The 8,196-nt window shown below is 39.0% G+C and overlaps 1 long non-coding RNA gene and 1 pseudogene across 2 annotated transcripts; both read right to left on the bottom strand.

The window, feature by feature from the left end:
- Positions 1–1,438: 1,438 nt before the first annotated feature.
- Positions 1,439–2,844, bottom strand: LOC306998928 (putative nuclease HARBI1; annotated as a pseudogene). Its single transcript has 4 exons — positions 2,419–2,844; positions 2,139–2,254; positions 1,900–2,025; positions 1,439–1,812 (listed from the first exon to the last, which is right to left on the bottom strand). The product of its transcript is annotated as a putative nuclease HARBI1 (transcript).
- A 4,465-nt stretch (positions 2,845–7,309) lies between these two features.
- On the bottom strand, positions 7,310–7,809 carry LOC306999419. Its single transcript, XR_013797843.1, has 3 exons — positions 7,743–7,809; positions 7,587–7,629; positions 7,310–7,501 (listed from the first exon to the last, which is right to left on the bottom strand). It is a non-coding gene; the product is annotated as an uncharacterized lncRNA (long non-coding RNA).
- Between the last annotated feature and the right edge of the window lie 387 nt (positions 7,810–8,196).

Raw genomic sequence — 8,196 nt, 5'->3', positions numbered from 1 at the left:
TATATATTTTTACGCGCAGGAGCAAGAGATTATTATTCAAAAATATGAAGAATATAAAAGTGTTTTTCAAGCACGCAGTAATACTGTCTCTGCTGCCAAAGCAAGAGAAGAATCTTGGAGGAAGATTGCTGATTGCGTTAATGCGTAAGTTAAATGATGTAATCATATTAAAAATGTATTAAATGCTAAAATAAACGTGTGTATTCGTGTTGATATACATGCATGCATGCATACTGTACATACGTGTGTGTGTAGATGTATGTAAAATGTGAATGTATAGGCTATTACATCCTAAGAAAGATTGATATTCATTGATTTTTAGATGCAACCCCCACTCCAAACGTTCTTGGCAGCAGATCAAGACAAAATATAAAAATATAATTCAAAGTGGTGAGTATTTACCACAACCTTTTATTATTTTTGTGAACATTTAATCATAAAAACTTGTTTGCAGCAAACAGAAAAAAGTGTAAAATCAGGAAAACTGGGGGAGGGCCACCTCCTCAAAATTACACTGTGGCGGAGTAGTTGGCGCTGAGTAATAAAAAGGGACGGCCGATTATAGATGGCATTGCAAGTGCTGTACAGTCTGACCCTGGTGCTGGCTCCTCTAAGCAAGTGACACTGGGTATGTGTGTGCAATGCATTACTAATGTTTTAAAAAGGGTTAAATATGTCTGACTCTGTTCTGCAGTAGAGGGAAATACAGTGTCCCTGTTGAAGCCAGCACACATGCACACAGTCTCCCACACAGAGGTCAGTATATGCAGCAGACAGAACACCATGAACATAACCTGCTTTATAACAGCTATGCTTTATATTTGACTTTTATTTATTAGGGTGAACCAAATGATGAAGACACTCTGTGTGTTCTGAGACAGTTGCTGAGGTGAATGCACTGGGCTTTTTATTGTCATACATTTGAATGTCATAATTAAGTGACTGGCCCTTACACATCTCTTTTATTGTAGGATTTTTCACAACCTGCCCCAGAAACTGAAGCCTCTACCTCAATGGGCTACAGAAGGAATGTGAACATGGTAATGCTTTAAACCCTTGACATAAATTACAGTCAGTCCTATGTTTGTAGAAAGTCATGCCACTTTTTGTGATTTGATCAACCTCCAGAAAACTTGTAATGATCATGTTTGTAGTGGAATTGTTTCAGGTGGAAACAGACTCAGTCAGGGCCCTTTACAAAAGGAGTCTAGAACTAGACTGTGAGCTGAGGACGCTCCAAATTAAAAAAAATTAAATTGGAGATCAAACAGCTGGAAAAAACAGATCTCAGTATGTGAACTTTTTTTAACCAAGTAACGCTTTAGTATGAACACTATGAATGTTTATTAATGTTATTTTTCTTGCTCCCTTTCTTCCTCCCTAGCCACATGACCAATAAAACAGTTGGAGTCATATCTGCAGTGTTAGTGTGCTTTTATTAAGTAAAATATTGTGTTGTGATTGCATCTCTGACAGCTGCCCCAGCTGTGTGGTCAAGTGTGATGGGGTCAATTTCATCAGGGAGAAGCTGGTTTTGTGGTGGTTCTTGCTCCTTTCTGATAGTGGCTATATTATGCAGAATGGCACATGCAGCCACTATCTGTGATGCCCGCTCTGGTGACACTCTTAAACGCCTAAGACAGTTGAAACGTGCCTTTAGGATGCCAAACGTCATCTCGATCTTGACCCTGGTTTTACTGGGGGCCACATCGAAGCGGTTTTGTGGCCCTGTCTGGGGGTCAGGATAGGGGGTTAGCAAAAACCTCTGGCATGCATAACCTCTATCTCCTACCAACAGGCCATCAAAAATCCCTGTCATAGAACAGAAAAGGGGAAAAATTTGTAAGTTTTGCAATTAAAATAAAAAATGTAAAGTGTACTGTACCAAATTTAACTTGCCTTCCTCAAAGCGCTGACACAAAATAGACTCACGGAAAATTCGTGAGTCATGCACTGAGACAGGCCATTTGGAATCCAAGCTTGTGATCATGCATTCATGATCATGCATTCATGATCACAAGTCATCTGCAGATGAAATGTACAGTAAATCATTGTCCTATCTGTTAGTTACTATTTGTTTAAAGATTGATCTCAATGCAAATAAAAATAATTTCACATAGGCTATATTGTAGCCCTACCTGAACATTAAGGCTGTGAAAAGACTTTCTGTTCACATAATCTAACTCATGTTCTCCTAGAGCTGTGGAGATTGCAACATGTGTGCAGTCTATTGCTCCTATGACTCTAGGGAATCCTATCATAGGAATTAAACATATATATTTAAAACATTTCTTAACAGGTAGCTACTGCAGACTATTGTATAATAGATTAAGTGTGAAAAAAAAAATTTTTGAAGAAAAAAATTTGTGTGAAAGGTTACATTTGTTCTTGTGATGTCACCCTATCAATATATCTTACCGGCAATTTTATAAAAGCCCTCTTTTATGGACATGGTGGATAAATGTCCAGGGAACACAATGAAGCTATTTATGTACCCCTGCAGAGCGAGGACCACCTTGCGAATTGTTCGACAGACCGTGTTTTTCCCTAGATTCTCTGCATCACCGACCGCATAAAAGTATGTACCACTTGCAAAAAACCGCAACACATACCATTTGCGGTACAGTAAGGGCATGGCTTCGATGAGTCACATTTGTTATGTGCGGCTCAAGAAGTTTGCAAAGATAAGATATTCCTTCCGCGGAAAATCTGTATCTTTCATACATGTAAATATCAGGAAAGTCAAAGGAATTTTGTCTGTCCCTAAAAACTCTCTCTACGAAGTGCTCGTCTAACAATTTGCGCGGAGATGTCCACGGGATTTGGGAGAAAAGGTGAAGCCATTGCAACAGAGAACAGACGCTGGGAATCAGTTACGTCACCTATATGTTTCTTTGCTCACAGCTGATTAGTTAAAGGGGTGGTAAAATGCCATTTTCCCAAGATGTAAAATAAATTTCTGATGTCCCCAGAAGTGTGTATGTGAAGTTTTAGCACAAAATACCCCACAGATATTTTTATATAGCATGTTAAAGTTGTCACTTTTTGAGGATTTGCAAAAACGCACGGTTTTGTGTCTGGCCCTTTAAATGCAAATGAGCTGCTGCAGAGGGCGGGGTTTCAAGAGCTCATGTGTGTGTTAGCAGCTGCGATTACCTCACGCAGACACACTAAAATGACAGAAACTGTTCTGTCTTTAATGTCAAAACGGAGTCAGACAAAGATGGAGAGACAACATGTAGAATGCAACAGGACGTCTCTGAAAGGTTAGTTGATGAATTTATGTTGCTGATGTGGCGTTAACTATCTTCAATTAGGATATTCTGTCATGGTAATCTATAAATCGCTCGTATAGGAACTGTTGTGAGATGCACACAGAGTGACTTTCGATTGCATGTGAAAAGATGGATGCTAAAGTTTGAGCTGACTCCCTTCTGTGACAAAATACTATACAAATACAAATATTTGACTTGTTCCCTCAACTGCGTGTTCCCGGGGGCGGGGTTTATGTACATTTTAGACTTACTGATGTCACTAAAACCGGAGGAATGTCGTGTAGTCCCTACCAGCCGTTTGTTGTAGTCCTTAAAAAAACGATTTCTTTAAAAGCAAATATCTCCCTTTGCTTTGAACTTTGAGCGTTGTAACTTTGCAGATGTTGTTTATGCTCAAACAGCGACATTACACACTAACTAAAGTTGGAAAAGTGAAATCATACTTTACCACCCCTTTAAACTTCAGTCTGAGATCTCGAATCCCGAATTTCGAATTCCGTAAGCATAAATCCAGTCCAGGCAAGAAGTCAACATCATAAATCCATTCAAAACCATGAACACAAACAGGGAACAGATGTGGCGTGATAATAGACAAGGACTCCCGTGACAAACACTGTAACAACCAGGGATATATACACACAGAACTAACAATGAAACAGGGAACAGCTGGGAACAATGATGACGGGAAACAGCTGAGTGCAATGAACAGTGATTGGTACAGACAAGGATTGTGGGGAATGCAGTTCATAATGTGGATGACACCGTGGGGAAGAGGACCTCTAGTGTACACCAGGAATACACAAACCAGACACTGACAATATTATTATACAAAATTCAAAAAGTAGTAAACAGATCATCTAACAGAACATTTTTACAACATTATGTGCTTATTTTTTTAATTAACGAAATGTCAATCTGCATCTTTATAGCAGAAGATACAACACAATACAACAATCTTCAAGATAGGCTACAGTAAATGTTTTATTATTTTATTGGTTCATTAACTAATTGTTAACACAAATTTAATGTAAAGAGCTGGATACTTATTACTAATTAAATAATGTCAACTATAGTAAATGTATTGATTAGAGTTGCCATATATTACATTTACATTTAGTCATTTACATTTAGTCATTTAGCAGACGCCTTTATCCAAAGCGACTTACAACTGAGGACTACAGCAAGCGAGTCATCGTGAAGAGGCAAAAATAACGCAAGAAGTGCTCAAAATACAAAGTTCTGGCATTGCTCAGAGTAGCATAAGCCAAAACAAGGGAGGGTAAAGGAGAGGTTTTTTTTTATTTTTTTTTATGTCAAGTGCTCACGGAAGAGATGAGTTTTCAGTTGTCTTTTGAATGTGGTCAGGGATTCTGCATTCCGGACGAGGGTAGGGAGATCATTCCACCAGCAAGGAACCGTGAATGAGAATGTTCTAGAGAGTGATTTTGTGGCTCTCTGTGATGGTACCACGAGCCGTCGCTCATTGACCGATCGCAGGCTTCTGGTAGGGATGTAGACTCGTAGGAGCGAGTGAAAGTAGGAGGGAGCTGAGCCTGTGGTCGATATTAAAGATTTTACTAGTCGACTAATCACACGTTTATTAGTTTCTGCTTAAATACTGGGTGCATTCCGATCCATAAATCTTGCCGCAAAAGCAGGCTAATTATAATAAATATGTCTTAAAAAATAACGATGCATTTTAATTGTTTATTAATAAACTAATGTTTTCTAAATCAGTGTCAACTGCAAACATGTCTCCATACATCTCCGCTAATAGAGAGAAATGCATCTTTCATACGGATTAATCAGATCATATTTGCTTTCGATTAGATTTTTTTTCGTTTAATAGTGGACATAAAGCTTTATATAGATATTTTTCTCATATATGTGAGGCTAGTAGGCTATATCTTACGATATGTTTCTGCTTATTTTCTGACATGCTCCAGTTCACGGAGACCATGAAAGCGTGCCCTGATTGTTTTACTTTATTTTACGAAAGCAAAATTTTTTCTTTTTATTGTGAGTTAACACAAATAAAAGTATTGTGACTAATGCATTATTCTTTTCTGTATGGCCAGAAATGAAGTATTTTAAGTTGTTTCCACTGTTGATAGGAAAGTGCAAGTAATCGCGATAGCGCCTGCATGTCATGCACTGCGCGCTCCTCACTCCGCACAACCACTTGGTTAGCCTATGTGCCTAATAATAGCGAACAATTATCTAGGTTAATGTTAGAGTGAGCGGCAATGCCAGACGGATAATCCTCATGTTTAACAAATCAAATCATGCATTTTCTACCTTGGTGTAGGTCTAGGCATAGAGATATCTGAACATCTTTGCCAAGCGCAAACCAGTACAGAAGTAATCAATAAATTATCGGGGAGGGTCATGCCTTTTTTCACAATCATTTTGGAGGGTCATAGAAAAATGTATTGCTGGTGAAGGGAGGGTCAAGTCTATTTTGACTATAGATCTCAAAACTCCTCCGGTGGCTACTTAAATAAATAACGAACAGTCCCTAAGACCATAAGAATGTTTTTTTGTCATTTTCTGGTGGGTGATTATGTTTTAAGAGCCGAGGTATTCTCCCCTCTTCCTTTTGGCCTGACGGAAAATCCTCCCCCCGCCATTTTCTGAACAGTCATTGGTGTACGTTAGAAACTCACGCTGATTTCTTTGAAACGACTGGCTCTGGAAACATGGGGTAGGTTGGAATCGAAAGAGGAGGCGGCAAAGATGACACTGATATATATAGATGCCGTGACCTGAAAGTGTAATTTATGTCGTTTATTTATAGAATTCGCGGGAAAAGGTAAAGTGTACAGAATACCATGATGTCCGAAATACGGTGAGTCTATGTTACAAGTGATTTTGTCGCTGCAGGTCGCCAGTGGCTGGCGGTTAAGTCGCTAGTGACTTAAGTCGCTAGTGGCTCCTGTCTGCCTCTGTGACTGCTGCTGCTGTAAGTCTGTTTGCGCCGTCTAAGCCTCTTATTAGCTTCGTATTTCTTTCTGTTTTGAACCATCATTTACTATCAATTCTAGTTGTTTATACTACTAAATACAGCTTACCCAAAATCTCAGATTAACCTGACATTGCTAGCTTCCGTTATTGGTAGCACAACACGCTAGTAACTCACTAGCCTGTTAACGCACCACCCGTGCGCTCAGTTATTTATTTTTCTCTCGCGCGCCTTTGAGTTCATATAAGCCCAGGTGAGTAAGAATTAGTCAACAAACACGGTGAGTAATGTCTTGACCTGTTATTGTCACCTGCACTTCATGTCACGTTTACCATAGCCTTCTCTGTCGGCAATATAGGATTTATATGTGATAAATGCAAGGAGACAGTCAGGCTGACGGAGAAGATTTCAGAACTAGAGACACGCATCCAAACTTTAATCGAGAATAGTAAGAAGAGTGCTAGAGCGATACTTTTTTGGATGCGCCTAGCCTAGTGAACTCTTTACATGGTGTACATGTCGGATGTACATGTTTACGTGGTGTACATACTACACGGAGTCGGTTCCGGCATAGTACCCCAGAGTGCAGTCTGGACGAGGGTGCGGGGCGACACTTTTGGGCGGAGCGACACGTGTAAATAAAACAGTCCAGAACTCACCGGAAGGGACAACTCTGGGAAACTAGAGAGTGACGGAAGCCAGGTTGCTACCACATACGAGTTAGCAACATACACACTGTTATCCTGTAATGAAGAAACAATTATCAGATGCATACAAATGTATCCGGTTTTCAATAAAATCTTCGAGACTGCTACCTTACCCTGTGGAAAGCGACGTGCTCTAACGATTTGTAGACAACAGTTCAAAATCTATATTTTTTTAATAAAAACAAATAAAATCAGTTTCTTTGATATTTTTCCATTTCATTTTACAAATAAAAAATTATTTTACCGTTGCTTCAACTCCTTCTGACAATCCTAAAGACAAAAAATCTGAACGCAGCAGCACAGTGGACCCCACAGAAACAATATGTTCCTTTGTGTCACTGTTAGGGTCCAATACACTTACAACCTGAAAAATAAAATGAAAAAGCATAAACTAAGATCATGTTTTCAGAATTTTAGTATGGCCACACACTAATGACTACCATTTTCTGAAGATGATCTGGTAATGGTTGGCCCCAAACTCCTTTATTTGGAAGCATGTCCTCCACTGCCCAGAAGGGCTTGTGGTCACACTGTGACGTATGCTCTTCATATGGTGGCTTAAAAAAAGAAAAAACAACATGAACTATCACTTCATCTCAATCAAAGATGTCTTAACTTTTTACCACAACTGCACCTTCATACCGGATTTGACTGCATGCTGCAGATTGAGGATTCACGGCTGCACCTAAAACACACAAACAAACATCCTCACTCTAATAAAACATACACACATATATAAATATATACAATTCTTAATCAAAGATGTCTTAACTTTTTACCACAACTGCACCTTCATACCTGATATTTGACTGCATGCAGCAGATTGAGGATTCACGGCTTCACCTAAAACACACAAGCGTATACAATGTATACTATACATACACATTTATTTACATATACACACACACACACACACACACACACACAGACACACACATATACATTAATATAAACAAACATACACACAGTGATAATACATTACCCCAAATTATCTTTACATTGCAATCAAACTGCAATTCAGTGTTCTCATCTGTAAATTGCTTCACAACCATATTGTTCCGTGCCACATTTTTATGGTGCAAAATATTTCTTGCAAGGAATATGTGGGATGTTGGTTTAATCATGTTGAGGAAGTAGTTATTTTTCTTCATATCTCAAAAGAGTTGCTCAGCTGTCTGACTGTTTATTTTTCCTGCAAGCTCCGGGACAAGGCCAATCTTTCTCAAGGAATCCCTAAGATCCTTACTGTTGT

Source organism: Phoxinus phoxinus (assembly GCF_949152265.1).
Source record: "Phoxinus phoxinus genome assembly, chromosome: 5".
NCBI classification, from domain to species: domain Eukaryota; kingdom Metazoa; phylum Chordata; class Actinopteri; order Cypriniformes; family Leuciscidae; genus Phoxinus; species Phoxinus phoxinus.
This window is presented reverse-complemented; position numbering and strand designations above follow the sequence as displayed.